Below are 14,255 nucleotides of genomic sequence, written 5' to 3'. Positions count from 1 at the left end.
AGGCAACCAGGGGGCTCTGCACGCTACCCACACCCCAAGTGCCAGATCTGCAACTCCCATTGGCTGGGAACTGTGGCCAATGGGAGCTGCAGGGACGGCACCTGCAAATGTGGCAGCGTGCAGAGCTGCTTGGCCACCTCTCCACGTAGGAGACAGAGGGAGGCATGCTGTTGCTTCTGGGAGCTGCTTGAGGTAAGCGCTGCCCGGAGCCTGCACCCCGGACCTCCTCCCATGCCCCAACCCCCTCCCCAGCCCTAATCCCCTTGGTCCCAGCCTGGAGCACCCTCCCACACCCCAACCCCTCATCCCCCGCCACACCCCAGAGCCCACACCCCAGGGCTGAGCCAGAGCTCTCACACCTCCCCCAGCCAGAGCTCTCACACCTCCCTACACCCTAACTCCCTGCCCCAGCCCAGAGTCCCCTCCCACACTCCGAACCCCTCAACCCCAGCCCAGAGCCCCCTCTGACACCCTAAATCCCTCATCCATGGCCCCACCCTGGAGCCTTCACCCCTTCCATGCCCCAACCCCCTGCTCCAGCCCTGATCCCCCTCCTGCACCTCAAAATCCCTCATCCCCAGCCCCACCCCAGGGTCTTCACCCCAGGTGGCACCCCCAACCCTCCTGCACCGAACACCCTGCCCCAGACAGAAGCCCCCTTCTTCACCTGAACCCGTCATTTCTGGCCCCACCCTGGAATCTGCACCCCCAGCCCAGAGCCAATACCCCCCCCACACACACACCCCAACCCCCTGCCTCAGCCTGGAGCCCTCTCCCATACTCTGAACCCATCAGCTCCACCCCCCATCCTGGAGCCCCCCTCCTACACCCTAAACACTCATCCCCAGCCCCATCCCCAAGCCTGCACCCCCAGACAAAAATGGAACTTTCGGTTCTTCTGCTTTAAAGGGAGAGGTAATATAAATATATCTGGATTGTGCTAATTCTTTTATGAGGTGAAATTCATGTCACCAGAATAAAATCCAAGTAATTGAGTGATACATAGTCAGCCACATGGGGACACAAAGAAGATTAAATCCAACATCATCAACTCAGGCTTAGGAGCATGGGGCAGCAGCAGCACTTCCTACAGAATCTGCTACTCCAGCCTCTTTGTGCCACCTTAAACAGCATGTTGGGGCCACCACATCCATGTAAACAATTCATGACCCTTCTCCTTGACCTTCTCCATGTAGGGGGGCATGTTTGTAGATCACAGGGATTGTCCACATGGAGACTTAGTACCCAGGAAGCCAGAGTGAAAATGTACAGTGAACTAGTTTGCCCTGCACTAAGTGACTGCATGAACCTTGCTACACATCAAAGTTCTGTAATGAACTTTCATGTACTACTATTTAAAAGAGCAGTATGTCAAAGCACACTATAGAACTTTTACTACATGGCTACAAGATCCACATAACCAGTTAGTGCACAACAAGCTACTGTGCTGTACATTTGCACCCTGTCTTGCTGCACACTAGGTCTTTGCATAGACAAGCCCCTAGTGTGGCTTGTAGAGGGAGCAGAAACCCCTCATGTAGCCAGCTCTGCTCATGGACTTCCCAATTCCCGATTTCTGGCATGCAAACCCAAGGTGTCACTTAAATGTCTGAAGGACCTTGCGGTGGTTCTCAGCACCTGGTGAATTTCATTCATAGTGTTCATTATTATTCTCTTTCCATCAAAAGATATAGACATTAAGACTCCGACCCTACATGAAGAACCAGTATGTTGATTCTAGAAGACTCCTGAGGCAGTGAGAATTCCCAATGAACTCCCTATGGTTCTCAGTACAGGATTGGGCCCTCATTCCTCAGGAGTTCCTACTTCCTTCCCTCTCCTCTCCATACCACCCCCTTCCACCAATCCCTTTGGTGTATAAATACTAAATCACACATACTGAAAAGAAATATACTTTTTAACAGCACCAGTAAGAGACATGCAAAAAATAATCTTTTGTGGTAATCCATGCATCTACCCTCATTACTTCCATTGTCTTCACCCATTATACTGCGTCTAAACACTGACTGCAAACTCTTCAATAGGATTTTATTTGGCCCAAATCTGACACTTGACTGGTACGTTCACGTGCAGTATTGCCAATCTCAAGAGACTAAAATCAAGAATCAGCGCCCCCTCTCCCCAATCCTATTATATTGTGTTTCTGTCTTGATTTTTGAACTCTCCCGACCCATCACCGGTGTGTGTGGGAGAATTCTCCCAAATATACTGAATAAGGTGATTTTGGCCCCTTCTACAGGAGCTCTCATCCCCACATATGTCCATCCTCTGCACAGCAATTAACCCTGCCCTCCAGCCTTGATCAGTTCTGTCCCCATCCAGACCCCATCCACTCAGTTCAACCCCTGCATAAGCCTCACCTCTGCTCCCCCTGGGTTCTTCACACCACTCTCCCAGGCCTGGGGGAAGATGCCGTAGGCTCCCCTCTCCCAGGTTGTGGGGATGCAACTCCAGGCACTCCTCAACCCCTTCCCAGGGCAAGTACTGATGGGAAGGAGGAGGAGGGACACTATATTGTCCTTGTTGTACACAGGAGGGGAGGATGCAGAGCTGCCCTGAGCTGATGAGCTCTTTGCTCTCCACCGCACCCCTTAGAATCATGGAAGATTAGGGTTGGAAGAGACCTCAGGAGGTCATCTACTCCAACTCTCTGCTCAAAGAAGGACCAACCCCAACTAAATCATCCCATCCATGGCTTTGTCAAGCCGGTCCATAAAAACCTTTAAGGATGGAGATTCCACCACCTCCTTAGATAACCCATTCCAGTGCTTCAGCACCCTCCTAGTGAAATAGCGTTTCCTAATATCCAACCTAGACCTCCCCCACTGCAACGTGAGACCATTGCTCCTTGTTCAGTCATCTGCCGTCACTGAGAACAGTCTAGATCCATCCTCTTTGGAATGCCCCTTCAGGTAGTTGAAGGCTGCTATCAAATACCCCCCACACACACACACACTCTTCTCTTCCGCAGACTAAATAAGTCCAGTTCCCTCAGCCTCTCCTCATCAGTCATGTGCCTCAGCCCCCTAATTATTTTCATTGCCCTCCACTGGACTCTCTCCAATTTGTTCACATTCTTTCTGTAGTGAGGGCCCAAAACTGGACACAATAGTCCAGATGTGGCCTCATCAGTGCTGAATAGAGGGGAATAATCACTTCCCTCGATCTGCTTGCAATGCTCCTACTAATGCAGCCCAATATGTTGTTAGCTTTCTTGGCAACAAGGGCACACATTGACTCATATCCAGCTTCTTGTCCACTGTAATCCCCAGGACCTTTTCTGCATAACTGCCAGTTAGACAGTTGGTCCCCAGCCTAAGCAGTGCATGGGATTCTTCCATTTTAAGTGCAGGACTCTGCACTTGTCCTTGTTGAACCTCATCAGATTTCTTTTCTCCCAATCTTCTAATTTGTCTAGGTCACTCTAGACCCTCCATACCCTCAAGTGTATCTACCTCTCCCCCCAGCTTAATGTCATCCGTGAACTTGCTGGGGATGCAATCCATCCCATCATCCAGATAATTAATAAGATGTTGAACAAAACCAACAAGAATTCTGTGGGATACCCCCAGAATACCCCTTCTGCCTACAGTCCTGCCCCTGTTCTGCCCTTCCCCCAGTGGCCCTGCCCCATTCCACCCCCCACTGCAGCCCCACAACCCATTTGCTTTCTCACCCCTCTTTCCTGTGGCCCCAAGACCAGAGAAGTTTTTCCCTCTTCCCTGGAGCTGCAGTGGGGAGTGACAGCTCCCCCAGCTCTGAAGCTGTGGCAGGGACCTAGAGCTCCTCCAGTCCCAGGGTCACAGCTGCCAGGTCTGGGCTTTAGGGTTTCCCATGGTGCTCCTGCCAGGAAGTGGGGGGGGAGTGTATGGGCTTCCTCCATCCTGCTTGGCACTCCTGACAGGGAGTGGGGTCAGGATTCAAGGGTGCCAATTGGCCAGGGCCCCAGGCCCTGTCAGCCCCGTGGCTAATTTGCCATGGTCCACAGTCTCTGCTCTCTTGGGGTTTAGACCACTTTTTCTTTGCAGACTTTAAAAACCTCTCTGGCAGGGTCTGCAGGGGAACCCAGACCCGCCCATTCCTCTGGGTTCCAATATAATCTGAAGCAGTTGGAATCAGTTTCTTGCACACTCTTACTGCTGCCCAGCACATCTCTTTTGGAGGCTATTTCCCAAACTCACACTCTGTGTTTCTCTCTCCCAGAGAATCTGCTGGTTTCCTGGGTGGCTTCTCACCAATCTGTTATAGCAGGCTCAGTTGCTCAAACAACCACCCTGCTTTTGTGGCTTGCAGCCCTTTTCTCTCTGCAGCTGTTGTGGGGCCATCAATCAGCCCCAGCTGAGCAGGCAGCCAGTTTCCTTATTAACCTTTCAGTGACCAGGAAAGCATAGGATCTATACACCCCTGACAAACCCCAAAGACTTCAATAAGGTTCTGTGCAAGAGTACCCTGGGTCAAGTCAGTTGCACAATCGGAGCCCTTGTTTGCAAAGTGCCATGCACTCTTATGACACTCTTGGCCAGGTTTTTGTAAGAGTTCAGCACCCACACTCAGGGCCAGAATATCAAGGGAGCTCCCATTTATACACCACATAAAATGGTCAGATTTTCGAAAGAGCTCAACTGAAATGTACCAAGCTGTTCCAAAAATCTGTGTAAGTGTGACAGTGAGAGCGTGCTGGGTGCTGAGCACTTCTGAAAATCTGACAAATAATAAAATAATAATGAATTTGTATCTGAACTGAATTATCACTTGGGGGCTGGAAGAGGAGGAAAATACATGAAGAAGCTTTTGGTCGCCGATTGCGGGAAAAAACCCATTTAATAGATAAAAGTAAAATAAAAAAAAACAGAGGAAAATTAGAGCAAGTGAGGAAAAAATGAACAAAGTTTACATAATAAAAAATAAACAGTAATACATCCAAATATGGAAAAAATACTGCATTTACAATATAAAAGGTTCAATTCTTAAGACATTTTAAAATAAAAATAGAAAGATCAGAGGAATAGGAAAACAAAATATCAGTATTTCACAATTGGTTTTTTAAATTATTATTTTATCGTGTCATTCATTCTGAGCCAGAATCACAAAACCCAATAACCGAAGTAGTTTGTTATAGTGAGCACTCCTCTCCCTTTCTGACCTTCATGTTCTCCATCTTTTCCTGTTCTCTCACCTCAAAACTCCGAAATTGCATCTTCTCTGGTCATGCTGAAACCATCTCCCCTTAAGAAACTTCCTGATTCTTCCCTCACTTAACGTCAACCTTTTGTGATCCCTGTGACTGACAGACTCCTTCATGGGAGGGATTTAAATTTTCTTGTAACAAACGATGCAACTTTATTGTGCTTTGGAGCTATTAGAGGCATTTTAATTGAACCCATTAAACTTAATAGAGGGGCTTGTGTGTATGCATATTTAATCTGTGATGTAATTACCAACAACATTATTCTATTATCTTCTTCCAAGTTTCAAGAATTTAAAAATGTAAGAAATTGTTAGGATTTTTTGTTGTTTTGTCTAAGGGGAGATGTGATAGTTGGCATGTTTGCAAGATGACCATTCCTCCTTCAAAACTGGGAATGTCACTGTTTTTAGTGCCCATGTTGATGTCCATTTGTTTTACACAAATAAGCAAACAGTTTTGCCCTGGTTTTTTTCTTTTTTGTTTGTTTTTTTGTTTTTTAAATATAAACTCCTCTAGATTCACCCCATCAAGCAGCCACCAACCGAGCTGGTGAAATGCATAACAGATTGTGGAGCACCTGCACTCAGCCAATCCTCTCACCACACCAGGCCTGTCCCAGGTTGACAGCCTGCCCCTACCTCACTCCTTACAGTGACAATGTGTACTGCACTTTGCCATCCCTAGGTTACATTTTGTTAAGTCTGTTTGGTTCAAGCTGGCTAAGATTTTACTGTGCATTTTATGTTGCTATTGATTGGTATGACTGCTCTGGGTTTTTTGGAAAACAAATACAAAATAAACCATACTAAAAACAGGAGTACTTGTGGCACCTTAGAGACTAACAAATTTATTAGAGCATAAGCTTTCGTGGTCTACAGCCCAGTTCATCAGATGCCCAGAATGGAACATATAGTAAGAAGTATATATACATACATACACACACACACACACACACATATACAGATAAGTTGGAAGTTGCTATACAAACTGTGAGAGGCTAATTAGTTAAGATGAGCAGGAGAAAAAAAAACTTTTGTAGTGATAATCAAAATGGCCCATTTAGACAGTTGAGGAGAAGGTGTGAGGATACTTAACTTAGGGAAATAGATTCAATATGTGTAATGACCCAGTCCAGTCTCTGGTCATTACACATATTAAATCTATTTCCCTAAGTTAAGTATCCTCACACCTTCTTGTCAACTGTCTAAATGGGCCATCTTGATTATCACTACACAAGTTTTTTTCTCCTGCTCATCTTAACTAATTAGCCTCTCACAGTTTGTATAGCAACTTCCAACTTATCTTCTTACTATACGTTCCATTCTATGCATCCGATGAAGTGAGCTGTAACCCACAAAAGCTTATGCTCTAATACATTTGTTAGTCTCTAAGGTGCCACAAGTACTCCTGTTCTTTTTGTGGATACAGACTAATACGGCTGCTACGCTGAAACCTGTCATACTAAAAGCAGTAGAGGATGCTGTAAAATTGTATAATTATTATTTCCAGTAAAGATGAGAAACTGCTTCAATTCAGACAAAATTTCTAATTCATATTTTGGCAGTTTTCTTGTTATGCAACAGAGCTTGAGGCCTTGAAGGATTCAAGAATTCTGGCTGGAAGAACAAGCAGCATTTGGGCTATGAATACACAATATTATGTGGAAATCTCAATGTTGTCTCAATATTGGAAAGCTCTGAAAGAAACCAGGGCCAACTATTTCTCCAATATAACTGGAGAGGGTAAACAACAGCCAGAAACTTTATTTAGAACTATTATCACTATTATGAATTCGTTTATTCCTCTGAGGCAAGCTAGAATGTGAGGAAAACATGTCGATAGTTTTGTGAACTTTCTGAAAACTGCAGAGCTCATACCATTTCTATATCTTCAAATTTTCTTCTGCCTCATTATTTATTGATTCTCAACTGCATCCCACAGTGTATTTTTGAGATTTTAATCTAGTTGCAGTGCTTATTATTACTGGATGAATTATTGCACTTGTGACACAGACTTGCTGTCTTGATTTGCTTTGGCCTGTTGTACTAATTTCTGGGAGATAAATGCTAATTTTAAATAAATAGATAGATAGATGACATTATTATTAGCACATTATTTTTACATTTAGAAAGATTCCCACACTCAGGGAAGACTGCATCCTGATGGATGATGTGGTTTATGCTCCCAACTTCCTCTCCCAAAACATTAGGGGGACTGAAGAAGTATGGTATGGAAAACTAGAATTGAGGCTGCCTGCCATTTTATACAATTCCCAACTGTTTTCTTCCTGTGGGAGCAGGAAACTAATAGACAATTTCTTTCAAAATTTTCTATTAGCAACTAATCCCAATTGAGCAATTAATACCTTCGGGGGGAAGACAGAGAAAGGAGAATCAGTACATATTTCAGGTGCCTCTTCACTACTATTGTTCTCTTCTCAATACAGCCTAGCCACTCAACCAGGCAAACCAGGCATCCGATGAAGTGAGCTGTAGCTCACGAAAGCTTATGCTCAAATACATTTGTTAGTCTCTAAGGTGCCACAAGTACTCCTTTTCTTTTTGGATATTTAGCTGTGCGCTCCTCACACAGATGGCTTTCAGACTTCTTCCCACCTTGAGCCCTCTTACCCAATGATCCCTACTGGATGAGCGGAGAGGATAAAGGGACTATGGACTGGATTTTGAAAAGATCCCAGCTCCCATTTAGGCACCAAAACAAGTAAATAGATTTTCAAAGAACTAAACATGTTGGGTATGGAATTCTTTTGGATGTAAACGCTTTCTGTGTGCTGGTGTGTTAAAGCCACAACACCCCTTCTGGCCAGGAATTGCACCAGAGAATTGCACCAGAGTTCACTCAGTCTGGAAGAGTGGTCAGCTAGTCCCTCTTGCCCAAGTCCCACTGTGGACTTTCTCTTTATTACTGGTAATCTGGTCCTGATGCCCAGGGGCCTGAAAACCACCCTCAGTTCTTAAGTCTCTCAGGGGGTTGGTAGGGGTATCCCAGCTCACCCATTCCATTGGATTCCAGCTCGGGGCCCTTAAATCAGCTCAGCACAATCAGGACTCAGCAACTCCAGCCATACCCTGAGCTCCTTCCTACTTCTCCTGCTTTCTATAGGCTTTTCTGCCTGTTGGTCTGATCCTCCCTTCTCAGGGTGCTGTCTTGGAGAAGCAGCCTTGCCCATCTGCTTCCCAGCTCTTTTATTCTCCCAGCTACTGTGAAGCTGCCAATCAGCATTGCCCAACAGTACCTGCATTAACTCCTTGGATGCAGGTCCAACATGTGGTATATACACCCCATGACAGTCTCCTAAAGAATACTTTCAATAACCACCTACACTTATTAACATGTCCACTGTCTTCAAGGGAACTCTTAAATATCTACCCTATTTTAAATCAATCTATCCCAGCAAAAGGACAATGAGATGTCTGTAGAAGAGGGAATGCTGTTTTATCTCAGTGATACTATAGTATCGGAATATTTCCTACCAGGTTTAGATCAGACCATGCTACTAAGACTGCCTTAACAACTTTTTGTAATCACCCTCTTAGAAGATGGAATCAAACAGGTTTTCATTTCTATTTGTCTCAATGGTGAAAGCCTGTAACCATAAATAACGGGTCTTTGATATTACTCCTTTGAATTATGGCATTTCCCTGACTCTGTATTGGATCTACATTTTTCAATATCTATACACTTCAGCTGATTTAGATTTTTTACCATTATGATGCTGTATATCATTTTTATGCAGATGATACCCAGATTTATTTATGCCGCATAACACACCATTCTGTAACAACCAAAGTACTGTCTGACTCATGTTAATAACTGAACAGCTCTGAACTTTTGGAAGATAATGCAAATAAGACAAATACTACTAGTTGGGTCTCTTTCAATGTTCAGTTCATTTACTTCATTTCCTGATGACAGGAAAAACTTCTGCGGTTTCACACAGGATTTGGAATTTAGGGCTACATTAAAAACATAAGAGTGGCCCTGCTGAGTCAGACCAATGGTCCATCTAGCTTAGTATCCTGTTCTCTGGCAGTAGTTGATGCCAGATGCTTTAGAGGGAATGCACAGGGCAATTATAGAGTGATCCATCACTGTCATCCAGTCCCAGGTTCTGATAGTCAGAGGTTTAGGGATACACAGAGCATGGGGTAACATCTCTGACCATCCTAGCTAATAGCCTATGGACCTATCCTACAGGTTTGGGCCCCTTGTTTTATGGAAGTATAAATGCTCCATAGAAAACTCTTCCCCTCAGCATTTTTGTTATGTGGCTGACTGTGTCTATTGTTTTTTCCACACACTAATTTTTAAAATGGTAATTCAGGCCCCTTTCACATCTAAATTAAATAACAGAAATGTGTCTGCAGGACTGATAGATAACACATTGCACAGGATCTTGCAGGCGTTCCAAGCATATGTCCCCTTACATTAGAAACTATGAACATTCTCTGCAGAAGAACATTACTCCCCAGCTTCTGCTGAAGAAGAATTTTTCAGTTCTGAAGAATGATATCAACATTTCAGGGGGTTTTAACGATATGGGAATTTCTGTGAGAAAAATTTGATTTTCCTTTCACCCGCCCCAATATTCCATTAGGAAAATCAAAAGTAAATATTTTATTTTGGGTCAATTTGCTGTCAAGTGCCACAGGGTAGTTTTAGTTCATGAGTTTCATGCACCCCCATTCTCTTCTAAGGCTCCTAAGACAGACCCCACTTTCCATCTTTCCTCTAATCAGGCTGTGTGGTCCACTATGGGAGTCACCTTATTGGAGTGCATCATAGGAGACCTAATCCAGCTACAGACCCCAGCCCATAGGAAATACTGAGGGCATGCAGCACGCAATTTACAACTCTCACGAGGCACTGACACACTTTAGGCGGATGCAGTTTAATAATGAACTGGCTCAAAACAAAAGAGTTTAAAATTTTGAAATTGATTTTTAAAACTTTTCATTCCGTGAGAAATTTTGATATTTCATTCAGATTCACAATGAAGACAAATGTTGAAAAAAAATCAGAATTTTCCATAGGATAGAAATTACAGTTTTCATTCAGCTCTATTATGAACATGCTTTTTTTAAATAATCACCCAACAATGTATCACCACAGTTGGACTACATAAATATACTTAATAACTCAGTTCACATCTTTTCCTTATTCTCTGGCCATCTTGAGAAGAGAAGAGAAGGCTGGGCACTGGTTTCCCATGTCTCCATGCAGAGTACATGGTGGCCATCCTGAGTGGCCACCATAGAATAAGGCAGGCAGGTATCATCTGCTGGGGAATGGTAAAGAATAGGCCTGCCTCTGATATCCAGCATTAGATTTTTGTATATATAAATTAAACAAATTAAATAACAATGATTAAATTTCTCTCTCCAGTCATCAATGGAACTATCCAGCCATTTGGTAATTTTATTTGGAAAACAACAACAAATTAATATACACCCACAACTCAGTAATCTGATTGGCTGAATGTATCTGTGTTTTAGAAAGCAGCCAAATACACAAAACATACTATATGACATGGAATTCTCTTCAACGCAAGATTAACATGTGTGGCTTGGCTGTGTCCAAATCGGAAAAGGGGATATGGTTTAGTTAAATTTTATTATTTATTAAAATGATGACTGATAGAGTAAAATATAAATCATTCCGTATGACATTGTGATATCAAGGAGAAGACTGACAGGTGTGACTGACAGGCAATGCACTGAAACTGAAATTTGACCCCAGCTTAAAGTTAATAGGTATCACTGCATTGGTATTTAGGGTACTATACAGTATGTTTACTACTACATTCTTTACAGCTCCTCTGCTGACTTAATCTTAGAATAAACAAACCATTTTCATTGGCATAATGGAGAATAACATGAATCAAGTGAATAAATGAAGTCCAAAATGATCTTTGGCTTTTGGATGAGATGTATTTAGACAGAATATAAACTGCTATGATGATTTATTTATGTTGGAAATTGAGAAACTTAAAGTAGTGTTGTTTAAGCGAATCTTTAGTTGCTAAATTCAGTCTTATCATAGGCAATTGAGTGGTCTTCATTTGAATGCCACAGCAAACCACTAAGATATATCTGCAACTCAACTAGAGATGACTCTTGTAGAAAAATCACATTTTTCTGAGTTTACAAAAGAAAAAAAAATGTTTGGATCTCATAAGCATGGCAAAGGAATACTAAGATTTTTCACAAAATGTACTGGATGCCCACTAGGTTACAGATAATTGGTATTATAGCATTAAACCAGTGCTGGAAATGCACTAAAATGAAAGGCCTCATTATCTCAGAAATAGTCCCAGTTATATTAATCTAGTCCATTCCCATCCTCCAAAATAGATGTCAGAAGCTGCTGTGTAGATTCTGAATGGCTGCAGTGTCAAGGGTGTTACAGCAAGTATACAGCATCAAAGTCACTGGTGCAGGCTGTGCCAATGCTCCTGTAATGAAGATTGTCTACTAGTCCACCAGGAAAGCTGATTCATAGGACACAAACCTCAATTTCTGAGCTGACTCATTCAGTTGAAGATACCAGGCTTACCAAGACTATTCCTGTCTGAAAACTGGTTCAGCATTGCTGGCTTTGAGTAATTTGATTGGCTGTTGCCAGAAGCTTAAGGAAGTGATAGTATTCAGTAAAGAGTAAAGTGAGCCCTTTACTTTACTTTACTTTACTTCCAATGAAGTGAGCTGTAGCTCACGAAAACTTATGCTCAAATAAATGTGTTAGTCTCCAAGGTGACACAAGTACTCCTTTTCTTTTTGCGAATACAGACTAACACGGCTGCTACTCAAAACCCTTTTAGGAAGAAATCAGCTTGGTGCTTTGGCAGAGGAGACATCTCCTTTGAGGAATCTATTAAACAACTCTGGAGTGGTGCATTAAGAAACTGAAGGTGAAGCCTCTACACAGTTTGGTGGCCCTGAATCAGGTCTAGATTGGCTCCCAAAAAATTTTGAGGTGTGTTTTTAGGGTCTGTCCCAGCAAGACCACTTCATCATGGTCAGCACCAATTCAAAGCTGCAGTGCCCAGTCTGGATGCCCAGCTTGGCTCTCTTGAGACTGAATCTTTCAAGCATTCTGGACCAGGCTTCCTGGAAGTGTTGAAGGCCAAGAGACATTTAATATACTGTATCCAGAAACTGGATGCTTGTGGCAATATCTGTGAGCAGCAGTCACCACTGAGGCAGTCAAACTGCCCTAAGGCGCTGCAAGAATGAGTCATCCTTGTATATCAAAGACATGGTTTTACCTCATCTGGAGTTTCAGTGATTCATAAACTCCAAGGCCAGAAGGGATTGTTGTGATCATCTAGTCTCACCTCCTGTATAATACAGGCCATAGAACTTCCCCAAAATAATTCTGACAGCATATTTTATAGAAAAATATCTAATCTTGATTTAAATATTGCCAGTGACAGACAATCCACCATGATTCTTGGTAAATTGTTTCACTGGTTAATTACTCTCACCCATTAAAAATGTATGCCCTGTTTCCAGTCTGAATCTGTCTAGCTTCAACTTCCAGACCCTGGATCATGTTACACCTTTCTCTGCTAGACTGAAGAGCCCATTCTCAATTTTTTCCCTTAGGCATGTACTTATAAACTGTAATCAAGTCAGCCCTTTACCTTCTCTTTTTTACAACAAATAGATTGAGCCTTGAGTCTATCACAATAAAGCATGTTTTCTAATCCTTGAATATTTCTTGTGGTTTTCCTCTGAACCCTCTCCAATTTATCAACATCCTTTTGAATTGTGGACACCATAATTGGACACGGTATTCTAGCAGCAGTTGCAACAGTGCCAAATACAGAGGATAAACTCTATACTTGAGATTCCCATTTATGCATCACATTAAGGATCTCATTAGCCCTTTCGGCCAGAGTGTCACATACAGAGCTCAAATTCAGCTGATTAGCCACCACGATCCCCAACTATTTTTCAGAGTCACTGCTTCGGGTAGAGTCCCTGAGCCTGTAAGCATGGCCAAAATTCTTTCTTCTTAGATGTATGACTTTACCTTTGGGCATATTAAAACTCATATTTTTTGCTTGCACCCAGCTTTCCAAGAGATCCAGATTGCTCTGTATCAGTGACCTTCACTATTTATCACTCCCCCAATTTGTGTCATCTGCAAACGTTATCTGTAATGGTTTTATGTTTTCTTCTAAGTCACTGATAAAATGTTAAATTCCACAGGGCCAAGAACCAATCAGCTTGGCAGTTTTTTCTAGATACTAGAAAATACCAGGGAAAGTAGGAGATAAAACTAATAAACTCTCTATGAGCAAACAAGGAGGGAACCAAGACTCACCAAAGCAGGGAGAGCTGCAGGCTTCAACAATCCCAATAGATCAGCTAACACATATGGTGCAGAACAAAGTCTGAGAGAATACTTCAAGAAGAGAACACGCATAAGTGGACTCGAAATCTGGGGATGTAGCCAAGGCCAAAGGCACCAACAGTCTGCTTGGAGTCAGTCACCTAACTGTAGGTTCCTTCTTTCTTTGGTTGGCAAACATTGCTGTAGACTGACAGCATAGCAAGCCAACAAAGTGGCAAGGAGTTCCAGGAAAGAGTCTCTCTAGAGCAGTGTTTCTTAATCTGGGGTGCATGCACCTCCTGGGGGTGTGAGATGCCCTTTCTGGGGGTGCGAGACATGCCAGATTTTTTTAGAAAGTAAATCATCGAAAACACAAATTAAGCATGGGCATGTAAGTACATCTACTTTGTTTCATCAAACCTATGTATTTATTAACATTATACATTTTTTAACAATTACTGTAATATACAAACAAAAATATTTTCAAGTTTTTAAGCTAATTGTAGTGAAATTATCTCACTATAAAATACAGTGTACCTCCACGATGCGGGGTATTTCTTGATGCATGCACAGATGATGATGTGGCAGCGCCACGGCTTTGTTTGAATTCAGTTAGCCTCCAACTGTTAGCAGTTACATGGCAGATGTATTCACACACCTAAATGAACTCAACACATCTATGCAA

At 42.9% G+C, this 14,255-nt stretch overlaps 1 protein-coding gene across 6 annotated transcripts in view; it reads right to left on the bottom strand.

Moving 5' to 3' along the window:
• The window catches only part of CADM2 (cell adhesion molecule 2), a 1,073,705-nt gene that overhangs the window by 317,171 nt on the left and 742,279 nt on the right, over nt 1-14,255 (bottom strand). The window contains exon 1 of one of the 6 annotated variants that reach the window (XM_043509693.1): nt 8,315-8,383. The exons of 4 other annotated variants lie outside the window; for them this stretch is intronic. The gene's annotated coding sequence lies outside the window, so the exon portion shown is untranslated. Of the gene's footprint in view, nt 1-4,202; nt 4,329-8,314; nt 8,384-14,255 lie in introns of those variants that run through there. One more of the 6 variants, XM_038385101.2, reaches the window with a different exon arrangement.

The sequence above is a fragment of the Dermochelys coriacea genome, chromosome 1, assembly GCF_009764565.3.
Source record: "Dermochelys coriacea isolate rDerCor1 chromosome 1, rDerCor1.pri.v4, whole genome shotgun sequence".
NCBI lineage: Eukaryota > Metazoa > Chordata > Testudines > Dermochelyidae > Dermochelys > Dermochelys coriacea.
This window is presented reverse-complemented; position numbering and strand designations above follow the sequence as displayed.